The sequence below is a fragment of the Natrix helvetica genome (assembly GCF_964273705.1).
Source record: "Natrix helvetica genome assembly, chromosome: 1".
In the NCBI taxonomy this organism is placed as follows: Eukaryota; Metazoa; Chordata; class Lepidosauria; order Squamata; family Natricidae; genus Natrix; species Natrix helvetica.
The window spans coordinates 98653216-98664539 of NC_138548.1; the positions used below are offsets into that span (position 1 = coordinate 98653216).

Below are 11324 nucleotides of genomic sequence, written 5' to 3' on the forward strand. Positions count from 1 at the left end.
AAATACTATGAATTTCATCTTGTTGCTGCTTCACTGGAATAGTTTTGCACAATATTACTTGGCTTTTCTCTTCCTCAACTAGCTACACTTTGACCCCACAATTAGGCACTAGAGCTGAGCAAAGTGTTTGAAAAAAGTAATTTATATAATATGTTATTGCCATAAAATGCTTCCCTTCGAAATTCTCACGTGGTTTCTTTGAAAACTCCCCCTGTCTATCTCCAGCTTCTTCAGTCCCAGCAGGTGCCTGCAGAAGGATGTGCCAGCACAGTCTGCTTTCAGAGTAACTTTTATGCTCTGAACAAAGATTACTCATAATGATGAGATAACTAGCAAAACACAATTGTCATAATCTATCATATAAAATTTATACTAGGAATGTTAATATCATTCATAAGAACATTTTCGCAAGGAATGGCATATAATTATTAAAAAGGTAAAAAATAGTAAAAGTTCCAATCTAGCTAGAAAAATGTACTATGTTCCTTCCTATGTTATAACCAAATCTAAAAATTGTATTATTCTTTATATCAATCGATTAATTTAATTAAGAGAGAATAAAGTGACTTTCAAAACTCATTCAACTGTACAAAGTATAGGCTTCACTGACTAGAAAATCAAATTAGTAATCTACCTGTATAATAAAGATACTGGTTAAGGACATGATAGGCTTCATTGAAAAGAAAATCAAATTAGGAATCTACCTGTATAATAAAGATACAGATTAAGGCCGTGAGAATTTTTCTTTGTGTAGTAATTAAGCACTAAATTCAATAACATATGGAATTCCATATCACACAAATAGATCTAAAATGTTTGCTATTCCTTAATTTGTTATACAAGGAAATCAACCCTGACTGTTCTTTAGAAGGACAGATACTGAAGCTGAAACTCAAATACTTTGGCCACCAAATGAGAAAAGAGGATTCAATGGAAAAGACCCTGATGTTGGGAAAGATTGAAGGCAAAAATAGAAGGGACGATGCGATGGTTAGAAAGTATTATCAACGCAATGGGCATGGGTTTGAGCAGATTCAGAGACAGTGGAGAATGGGGAGAAGGGCTGGCTTGTTGTGGTTCCTGAGGTCCCGAGGAATCAAATGCAATTTACTGACTGAACAACACATTTGTTATACAAATAGTGTACAAACACATCAATTTGCATGAACAAATAAAATCTTTCCATTCTTCCTAGATAATATTTCCTCAGACACTTCTCTTGTCAAATTTCACTGTAGGAAATTTCTACAACTGTAAAATACTAATCAAGATGAGATTAATCAGAATTCCTATTTAACCAAATTTGGTACACAAACATAATTTCACATCACAGATCATAAAAGAATTCTGATTCGCTTTATGTTAGTTAATACTGCATGTGTAAAATAAATGTACTACATTTAGCTTAGAAGAGCAAAATTCAGAGTCTAGGAAGTTAGAAGTAAAGTAAGATGAACATAGTTTCTTAACAAATTCCTGATTGCTTCTTTAAGCAGGAGATGGTGCTGCTTTTACACTGGCCCTGTTTACACATTGTTAGTTAACCTCACTGCCTGCTGTGTAAAACACAATCAAAGAAATTCTTCATGGTAATACCATTCAGAGACATTTCACAGGAATCATTTTTTAAAAAAATGTAGCTCCATGCAGGTACAAACAACTTTGGGAGCCACAATTTCTATTTTCTTTACTTACAATATAATTTTTTGAAGAAAACATTACATTGCAGTTCTTTATCTAGAATATTAAATATTATACTGTCATCCAGTGGTCATTATAATGAACTACACAATTTCTTTGTTTTTACATATCAATTATGTAAGTTAAACACATATATTATAAATACAGAAAATGTCTAATTTGTTAGTGTTTAAAGTCCCATAAGACTTTTCACTACTGTACAAAGATTAAATAACTACTCTGAAAAAAATAAAAGATGTTTAAGTGAAAGAGTGCTGCATTATAAAATACAAGAAATTAAAGCTATTGTACTAAAATATTAGTTTCCAAATATATACATTAAAGCAACTAGGTAGGGGACAAACATAAAAAGAATGGATATGAGATTTGACAAGATGGAGACACTGTGGATTAAATCTCAAAGTTTATCAATTAGCATTTTTGTTGTTTTTGAATATATTTCACTTAACTTAAACAATTCTCTCTCTGTCACACACACAGTGTGAATCTGCATATTCATCATTCCTATTCAAGGTAATTAAGGTATGTATAGTAGAGAACAAGAGTAAGAAATGGAAAAAACAGAGAACTAGAAGAAATAAGAAAGGACAAGGAAATACATCTAAAATTATTATGTTCTATAGTTGCACTCAACTGAATATATTGTATTGCTTCAGAAGACTAAGAAATCTAAGATCTGCCATGGTCAGTATGCTAGGTATCATCGGGTGGGACCTTGGAAGTATGCCTTCTGTCATGAATAAAGGTGAATATACATGTGCAGGTTAATGTTGCAGGATCCAATCTGGGTCGGTCGCCAGAAATTTTGTTTTCTGAGCTTTCGGACTCATACTGGAGCTTATTTCCAGGGAACTTCTTTTTTGTCATGGTGTTTGCCTTATGGAACATCCTTCTCCCAGGAATATGGTTAGCAGTGACCTATCAGCCTTTAGGAAGTGGTAAAGACCTGGACAGAATATTGATAAGAGCTAACACAAGGTGATTGTGGATCAATGTGAGTTTTATTGGGGGCCACAATGCTGTTTGTTTTAAATGGTTGTTTGATTATATTATGTTTTTATTTTGTTCACTGCCAGAGTTTCTTCTGGATGATGGGCTTCTATGTAAGTTTGTTTAATAAGAATCACTGTTAAACTTTAAGATAAGGGTGAATATCAGGCACCATGGTCAGCAAAGTAGAAATCACAGATTAAAATTATAATAAATTCAATACATGTTACTAGGAATTTATTCTAATTTAGTTATCTCGCAACCGCTGAAATATATATCCTTTTTTCTCTTTATTTTAGAAGAGTACAAAACGTAGGCAAAGTACCAAGATCTACAAAAATAACATTGTAAATAACATATAAACAATCCTTAAAATAAAAATATTAATAAACAAAAGAAAGTAGAAAAAAAGTTGGGAATTCTACAACCAAAAAACTCTTATCATATATGTTATAGATTTTCATTGGTTTATTAAAAATACCACATAATACTATAGAATAATAAGAAACAAAATATTATTGTAAAACATCATAAAATGCATACCAAAAAAGAACCTATTGATATATACATAATTAGAAGATACCACATTTTCCAGAACAGCAGTATGCAATTAAAGTCTAATTCCATGCAAGAATATTCATCTTTTTCTAAGCAAGTAGGGATGTCTAATTGAAGTTCACAAGAGAACATTTCCTACCTGCCACCAACTAGGCCCGTGATGGCAAACCTGTGGCATGCAGAGCCATTTGTTAGGGCATGTGAGGCGTTGCCCTGTCAGTTCCAGTGCGCATGTGCATGCTGGCCATCTGAGTTTGGCCTCCTTTTAAGGCCATTTTTGGGGAGGGTCACGCGCGCATGCGCACTGCATCACACGCATAGCATTATGGTGTGGGCACACCCGTGCACGAACCCCCTGCACTCCGCCCAATTTTGGCACACGATCCAAAAAAGGTTAGCCATCACTGAACTAGGCAATATACACAATGCACTGACAGCAAGTTATCTTTAGCTATTTGTATTTCCTATCCCTAACAATAGTATCTGACTTCATATTTAATATGGGTGTAATCTAAATTCTCCAGATTCTTAATAGGCTGCTTGGCAAAAGGTTCATAGGCTCGGCTAGGTTAGTTATATTATATATAACCTATATAAGAAAAGAATGAAACAATCTACACACCAGTCAAAGTTTCTATATAGGTATGTGTGTGTTTACTCTATGTATATATAAATATATATATAGATTTATGCTCCAGGATTTAAATTCTACACTTTTTGATCCATTTAGTATAACCTAGCACATAGAACAGTAGAAATAAAATATTGCTTAGTGCCTATTTTCTAATGCACATGTTTATCTTATTATGACTTCATCTGTATCCAAGTATGGAGGGCTTGACACCTAACTTGTAAAGCAATAATCTGTTTGTGATTTGAGTTTCCTTATTCCTGTAAAGTAGATATACCTTGCATTTGGGAGGGGGGGAGTTCTTTCACTTTAGGAATGTTGCTAACATGTTTTATGTCTGACTGACCAGATTCTGCAGATCCTTAAACTAGGGGTGGGCTGCTGGGGGTTCGCAGGGGTTCGGGAGAACCTCTAAGGGGGGGCGAAGCACGGGCCTACTGTAACTTTGGGAAGGACGGTAATGGGCCCATTTCTTGCCTCCAGAGGGCCTCCAGAGCCTGGGGAAGCCATTTTTGCCCTCCGGAGCATCAAGGAAAGTCTCCGGAGCCCAGGGAGGACAAAAACGCCCCCTCCCCATGGTGCAGGAGGCTGACTAGTGCACGCCCACCATGGCCACTCCCACCCAGCAACCGGGCAGAGAACTCCTTGCTAAAATTTTTGAAGCCCACCCCTGCCTTAAACTAATGGGATTGGGTTTATGGTCTTGACTAAGTGGAGAAAGGAACCAAGAACCACATTAAACCTTTATGTAAACGTTGAAAAAGGAGAGACATTTGGGGTTCATGAGTGGAAGCTCGTTTTCTCAACCTGGGTCAGACCAAGCTCTTAGGAGCTTTACCTGGCCCAAGAAAAAAGAACATTCTTCCCTAACAAATATGGTGGGAATCTTTTCCTTTGGTTCATGGCTACCAGGAACTGATTCTATCTTATCCAGGAATTAGGTAATTGAAAGTGAGTGAATGACAAGAGCAGAAAGGAATATCTCATTTGGATTTGAATCATTCTCTTGCTTGGAGAAAATGTGTTGCATTGGGAGGAGCTGCATGGCAGAGCTGAAAGAAACGCCTAAATTTGAAAACACAGATATAGAGGGAAGGGATGCTTTAAGAATACCATCAGTCAAAATAATAAAATGCTCCTTACATTCACCTTCTAATTATATTCTCGAGAAAGAAAAATAGTTAATCCACAGCTTTCCAGGGTCAGCAAGATTGATAGGCCTCAGACCTCCTGCAGGCTATAATGAACTGATATAAACTGGGGAGACAAGGTGAAAAATTAAGTTCTTGTCTGATCCCATTAGGTAGAAGAGTATATTTCTCTTTCGTTCACATTCACACACAGACACCCCTTAGTGCAAAACCTTGAAGGCCTAACGTTTTTATTTCCTGCTGCTGCCTCCTGACTGGCAGTATTCTGAATTGTGTATTCCTGAAAGTGTGAGTCAAATTTAATTCATCACTTAGCTAGGATTTCCAACCCCCTCCAGACTTAATTTAATTAAATCAAGATAAATATATTTCTTTCACACACACAAAACTGATTTAAGCCGGACAAGATTAATTTATCAGCTGAGCCCAAATGGTAACATGCCGTGTTGAAACTGTATGGAAACTTATGCATTCTTATTTTTTTACAAAGTACAAAAGGAAAAGTGGGCTGATGAAGAAAAATTAGATGCTTCTTACGCAGCATGCTGTTTCCCTGGTGATCTCTCCTGAGGTAATGGATCTTCTGAGAAGGATGGAAAGAGATTTAGACCAAGAACACGTGGATATAATTTTGGCGGGAAAAACAAAAATAATAACGGAAGTTTTAAAATTGGGAAAACAAGAAAGGGAAAACAAAAAAGGGAAAGAAAGAGTATGTTTATAAAAGAAGCCCAATCAGCAATCTTTTCTACAGTTTTCCATTTTGATATAGTAAAAATGTAGCATTTCCTTCTTGTGGGTCAATGGATATCAAGCATAGGAGAGAGCAATGGACTTGACGGTGGTGGGGGGAGGGGCAGCCCAAACTGATGCTCTTGAAAGCTGGAGTGGGGCTTCTCAGGGATGAGCAGGGATGGAAGCCTTCCTATTTCAAATGCCTCATGTTTGCTTGCCATGTAGTTAGTAAGAGCATGGAGCTTTAGCAAGCAGAAGACTGCTTCAATTGTATTTTATAGTGTTTTATATTAAAAATGTGTATTAATTATTCAGAGGTTTCTTTTGACTTGGGAAGCAATGCAAAAGTGGTGGTAAAAGTGGTGGAATGTAATTATTTTCCCCCTTATTGCATCTGCCGATAGTCACCCAGCAGCCGTGTTTTGGATGACTTGGTCCCTCCTAGGAGGAATTAATATGGAGGTTCAGCTAAAGTGTTGCTGTGAGGAATATTCTGTGCATTTGGCATTTGGCAAAATTGTTCGTATTTGTTCTGTGTTGGACTTCAGCCTTATAGGAGAGTCAATGGAGGAGGTTGCAAGGTGATTTGGGAAGAGTTTGAGCCCCCCCCCCCCCAACTGCTAGCTCAGCCACTTGGGTTTTAGATTGTGCCCTTGCTAATTAAGTTCATGTAGGAGAAGACATATGGGCAGATCCGGGTAGTAGTTAACTCCTTGAAAGAGGAAGCCCGTTGAATGATGATATGGACGTCCTAATTCCAATATCTAGAGCAGTGATAGTCAACCTGGTCCCTACCGCCCACTAGTGGGCGTTCCAGCTTTCATGGTGGGCGGGAGGGGTTTGCTGTAACTCTGCTTTATAAATTTTATAAAGTAAAGTTACTTCCCTACTTTATAAATCACCATTACTGTGGAACCGGTGGGCAGTTAGAAAATGTTACTACTAATAGAGATACAAAAGTGAGTGGTAGGTATAAAAAGGTTGACTACCCCTGATCTAGAGGCTGTTGGGGACCAGATGGGGATCCAACTCAATCCTAGCAAGACAAAGTGGCTGTAGATATTTGGACCCTTTGAAGACAAGATTTTCCCATATTTAGTTTGGATAGGGTTTCACTACTCAGAAGAATCTGAGGTCCTCCTAGACTCGTGACTCCTGTTCAAAAAACAGATGGCAGCCTTGGTTAGGAGACCTTTTGCACACATATTGGGTGGTACAATAGCTGTCCCCATTCTTAGACTGCAAGGCCCCTCTCACAGTAATTCATGCCCTTGTAACTTCTTGTTTAGACTACTGTAACATGGTCTTCATAGGACTGCCCCTGAAGAGCATTTAGAAACTTCAACTGGAGCAGAATGTGGGTAATAAATGGTGCCAGATATACAGCACCATTTTAGAAACTTTTAGAAACAAAAACAAAAACAACTTTTTCCTCCTCTGCTGCAAATGCTGAGATTTTCCCAAGCTTGCTAATATCCTCACTCTGCTAAATGAATGCATTTGGTGATATAAATAAAACATTCACTTATAATCTCCAAACACAGAATAATTAAGATGATTATTTATCATGATAAATTATTGGTGAAATTCTTCAGTTTCATAAGAAGTTTCATGAATCCTCTGCATATTTTTTTAACACAAACACATAAGGTGTCCTTGAAACTGTGTTTTCTTTGATCTTGGAGTACCAAGTCTTCTCTTATCTGATAAGAAATCAAAGTACCATTCTGAGTTATTCCCAGATATATCAAAAATGGCATATATGTTAGAACAGGAAATGAAAATGGCTGCTTTATTTCTTCATTAAAATGTGGGAGTGAAACTAATTTTCTGTTGTGGTTTTAAAATTAATGAAAATAATTCTTCATTAATATAGGAATGTCTTGTCAAAATAATTTTCTAAATTAATTTTCAGTTTTAAGGTTATGACTCTACATATTTATCCAGAATAAGCCGAAGACAAATATTAATTAGGAAAGGCATTGGGATGCAGATAAATCTTCAGGATTTTCTTAAAGGCCTATAGTTAGATGGGTGGTGGTTTGACAGATTCCAAGTAGAAAAAGGCTTCTCAGTTTACTCACACTTTTCAAAGGCAAATAAATTAGAAGAATCTCTGCTGCAAAATTTAAACAGTTTAGGCAGAAGAACATTGATCTCCATCTACGTATTTAAGACACTAAGGTTCAAATCAATTCTCAATTTTTCAGTTTGGTTTGGAAATATGCAATCTGTAAACAATATAGTTGCAACAGTACATGTGTCATACAATCTGACCATCTCATTCTTCCATCTGACTCTTACGTTAACTACATTACTTGATTTCCTCATTATCAAAACAAGTCAGCACTATTTACAGAGGGCAGAGCAGATGGAATCATTCTGTACTCACCCCATGCTATTGCAAATGTAGTGTCTGGGCATGGTTTCCTGCTGCAGGTTTAAAATACTTTTTTCCCTCCTTATAGTGCTTTGAGCAATCCTGACCATTTTAGCTGGTGTACTTTTCTTCATTATAGGTTAACCCCAGATCAGGAATTCCCCTCAACTGAGTCAACGGTTGCAATGATCTCTAATGTCTTTTAGAGCTACCTCCCTTACATCAAAGACATTCCAGAGTCCACCAATAGCTACTCTGACAACTCAGGATAAGTGAAGCATATGAACCAACAAATCCATGCAAAGCTTTCTGAGTGACGCATCAGCCCAGTACCCAAAGAAGCAAAACATGAACAGTATATAAAATAGAATACAAAAACTGTGAACCTATTACACAGAATAAGCAGGCTGAAGATTAGCAGAGAACCCAGAAATACTAATGGGTGGCCCAAATACAGTTTGTATAAAATTCTAGTACCATAGGAGGGGGCTTCATGCTATGTGCCATTGTACCCCTTCCTACATTGAGAGGCTCTTGTACCAGTATGCAGAAAAAATAGGGTGAAGAGATGCTACCTATGGACTAGTCAGATAAGAGACAGCAGAGTTTGCAGCTGGATAGTGGGCAGGATAAGAGGCTCATCAGTGACTCTAATTTCTTGGACTGTAAAGGAAATGACAGGAGAATTGTACTTTAGACTTTCAAAATTCTGTTAATGTAGCTTTGCAACAGACTAAAATTTGCTTAGCTGGATGTGTTTCCTCTCTGGTCTATCTGGTAAGACTGACAGCTTTGCTCGTGGTCACTCATACCATGGTCACTTCCTGGGTCAACTGTGGTAATGTGCTCTACATCGGGCTGTCCTTGAAGAACATCTAGCAACTTCAGTTGGTGCAAAATGTGACAGTGTGGACAATTAAAGTGTGCTCCTAGAATGGCACATATTGTGACTCTGCTCCATGAGTTTTATTGATTGCCAGTTTGATTACACATCTAATTCAAGGTGTTGGTTTTGACTTTTAAAGCCCTTCATGGCATGGGATCAGGTTTTGACAGACCACCTCTTTCTGATCACGTCTGCTCATCCCATCAGTTTTGACAGGAGGGATATGCTGCAAGTCCTGTCTATTAAGGAGTTACATCTGGCAGGAACCAGGAGACAAGTCCTCCCTGTGGAGCATCATTCCTTGAAAGGTGACATTGGTTGCATCCTTGGAAATATGGCTGTGTCAAACAGCCTTGACGATCTCAGAAAAATGGGAACTGATGAGATGGCTAAGTGTAACACCAAATATGCTTTGAGAATCACAATTGTAAGATAGGCAGTTGTATCCTAGGGCTGAGAGAGGGTAACTTGCCCAAACCTGTAACTGGACTTGTGGCTCAGGCAGAACTAGAACTCATGGTATCCCAGTTTCCAACCTAGTACATTATCCACTACACCAAACTAGCTCTCCTTATAATCTACTGTATATCATCAAACTATAGCAACAAGATGAAACTATATTGAGGCACGTGCTGTTGGTATATTTTATTTTATGATATATATATATAAAATCTGCCATTTAATCATTACCAATCCTCTGAGGGTGCCTGGACAAGTCCATGCAGTTTTCTTGGCAGGGTTTTTCAAAAGTGGTTCATCATTGCCTCCTTCTTAGAGCTAAGAGAAAGTGACTAGTCCAAAGTCACCCAGTTGGCTTGGTGTTCAAGGCAGAACTAGAATTCACAGTCTCCCAGTGTCTAGCTGGATGCCTTGACCATTCCAACAAAATAGCTCTCATTAAAAGTATTTAGAGTATTTTAAATTGCTTTATAAGCATAATTTTAAAAAATGAAAGATATCAGAAAGTATCTTGTGAATCAATAATGGATACTTAGGGAATTACAGTACTTTGCTGCAAACTGAATCCAAATTAACAATCACAACTGCTTTAAAATTTCACTAGAGGGCATTACAATTCCAGTCAGCTTCTCAGTGAAGGTAAGTGTAAAAAAACATACATAGAGAAGGAGGCTGGTAAGATGGTCCATTGATCACAATGCCTTTGTTTGCTTATAGCACAGCCATCTGGAGTAAGTCAGAACAGAACAAAGCTATGGGAAAACAACCTAATGCAGTAGGAAAGACAACGTCCCACAGTAACAATATCCTAGCCCAGTTCAATCTAAATTTAGAAAGCAGTACAAAAAAGTGCCACATAACCCAAAATATAACCCTAAAATGTTTCAGAATAAGGGAGGAAGAGGGAATTGGTTCATATTGTAAAGCAAGCATAATACATTTGATTCAGCTAGTCTACAAGCATTGTGTAATTCAAGTTGCACAAAAGATAATTGGTGCAAATGTCATTATCTTTTGTGTGTATTCACCCTTCCATCACAACTAAATTAAAACAACATGGATTAAATTTTAAGTGGGTCAAAGAACAAAATGCAAATCACACAAGCTCATATTCTCAGAGGTAATGTAAATAATTTGGTGTGTGACCACTGCATTTCCAGTCTTTGGACTAGTATAAATTGTACAGGAAAGAAGTTTATTGGAAAGAAGTTTATTGGTGTAGTCTTCAACTGGACTAGTAAATAATTCCAGAAGATTTGACAACATCAAGAAAATGTAACCGCTTATTTCATATTTTTCATAAAACACATTCACAGGGGCAAAACCTAGTCCAACAAGGCTGAAGTATTCCAGCAGTTTATATTTTATGCTGACCAGATTTTATTGTTCCTCAAGCAGCAGGACATGCTCTGATTCATCCTAAATTTAAAAGTTAAATTGCCATCGCAACCGTACTAGTCAAATTAATATAAAGTGAATTAGAAATAAAATCGTAGCTTATTTCAGCGAGTACCTAGGAAAGTTTTGCAATTGTACAAGCAAACTCTTAATGAGCGCTAAACTTATTTGAAATTACAGCCTTATCAAATCACAGCACAACGCCACCTGAATCCAACTTCCGACCAACGTGGGCTGAACGCGTTGCGCAAAGAGAGGAACAAGGACAGCAAACGCCTTGTTTCCCAGGAGACAATACGTTAGGTAAAACTTTGTTTCGCACACCGACTACGAGCTGATTTAAACGTTTAAATATGCGCTCCCTTCCGCAGCTGAGTCCTCTTTCCAACCCTCCGGAGCCCGCCCGGAATTGAGGTGGGCGGTTACAAAGGCAGC

General features: G+C 37.5%; 1 protein-coding gene across 6 annotated transcripts in view; it reads right to left on the reverse strand.

Moving 5' to 3' along the window:
- Positions 1-11234, reverse strand: part of CCDC73 (coiled-coil domain containing 73) — a 68682-nt gene extending 57448 nt beyond the window's left edge. For 3 of the 6 annotated variants that reach the window (XM_081969704.1, XM_081969706.1, XM_081969701.1), the window contains exons 1-2: positions 11097-11205; positions 8722-8809 (exon numbers count right to left, since the gene is read on the reverse strand). The gene's annotated coding sequence lies outside the window, so the exon portion shown is untranslated. Of the gene's footprint in view, positions 1-8721; positions 8810-11004 lie in introns of all 6 variants that reach the window. The other 3 variants (XM_081969702.1, XM_081969705.1, XM_081969703.1) reach the window with 3 other exon arrangements.
- Positions 11235-11324: the final 90 nt, after the last annotated feature.